We start from the raw sequence: 263 nt of genomic DNA on the forward strand, positions 1-263 counted from the left end.
ATAGCACCCCTGCCACAAGGTTGGCCCCCACTGCTCTAAAGATCTAGAGTTGGAGGAATGAGTTGGAGGGCTAGATCTGGAGTGTGGGGCTTCTCACCATGGCTGCCAGAGCCACTGTATCAGCACTAGCAGCCAAAGATTTAATGTGGCTCTACTCAACCCTGCAACGGCAGCTACTGAACCACTGCATCAGTGTAGCCAGCACCCAAGGAGGTAACAGTGCCACCCCTCAGCCCCCTCTCCCCCACCCCCCAGCGCCAACT

The 263-nt window shown here is 57.0% G+C and overlaps 1 protein-coding gene across 1 annotated transcript in view; it reads right to left on the bottom strand.

Moving 5' to 3' along the window:
* LOC109298431 (protein LBH) overlaps positions 1–263 on the bottom strand; it is a 26421-nt gene that overhangs the window by 8719 nt on the left and 17439 nt on the right. The window lies entirely within an intron of this gene.

The sequence above is a fragment of the Gavialis gangeticus genome, unplaced genomic scaffold (genome assembly GCF_001723915.1).
Source record: "Gavialis gangeticus isolate Ggan-Ray unplaced genomic scaffold, GavGan_comp1, whole genome shotgun sequence".
In the NCBI taxonomy this organism is placed as follows: Eukaryota; Metazoa; Chordata; order Crocodylia; family Gavialidae; genus Gavialis; species Gavialis gangeticus.